Source organism: Rhagoletis pomonella, unplaced genomic scaffold (genome assembly GCF_013731165.1).
Source record: "Rhagoletis pomonella isolate Grant_MI unplaced genomic scaffold, Rhpom_1.0 Rhpom_scaffold_00004, whole genome shotgun sequence".
NCBI classification, from domain to species: Eukaryota; Metazoa; Arthropoda; class Insecta; order Diptera; family Tephritidae; genus Rhagoletis; species Rhagoletis pomonella.
In genome coordinates this window covers 955,856-956,466 of record NW_023458558.1, presented here as the reverse complement: position 1 = coordinate 956,466, position 611 = coordinate 955,856, and the positions used below count along the sequence as shown (strand labels likewise).

The 611-nt window shown below is 36.3% G+C and overlaps 1 protein-coding gene across 2 annotated transcripts in view; it reads left to right on the top strand.

Moving 5' to 3' along the window:
- LOC118736779 (acyl-CoA Delta(11) desaturase) overlaps positions 1–611 on the top strand; it is a 112,762-nt gene that overhangs the window by 11,658 nt on the left and 100,493 nt on the right. The window lies entirely within an intron of this gene.

Genomic DNA, 611 nt, shown 5'->3' with positions numbered 1-611 from the left:
TACCAAACTCGGTATGGCTATTGTGCTTGCCAAATAAAAGCAAAACGTTGAAAATTATTGAAATCAGCTAAAATTGAGGCCGCCTTTCATATAACGGTAAATTTCAGAAATGCTTGAAACGTCAATATTTCGAAATTTAAGGACGCTAAATTACTCAAAGTTGATACACCCCGGCTTACGACGTTGTGGTGGCTTTCGGAAAGGTGAAACTCATATATTTAATACTTACGCCGAGTATTTAATGTTCGGTTCCGCCCGAACTTAGACTTTGTTACTTGTTTGTTTTTCGAACCGCTGAACCGAACCGACAAAATTTTTCATCCGGTCTACGTCCCTGGTAATAACATTTTATATTTTGATGTTAGAACTATTTTCGAAATATGAAGAAATAAAATAACTCTACGTCATGCGAGAACTCCCTTCATTCAACGAGTAGCGTTCCCATCTGGTGAAAAGGTTAAATTCAATGCTGGCGGTTTAACACCAAACGAGTTCACTAGCTTTAACTAATAGTTTTCTGTATTAGAAACTTAACTTTCTGTTTTTCCATGAGAATTGTTATAAATTTTAAGACAAGCACACAGGCCTACATAATTAGCAAGTTTGGTAGG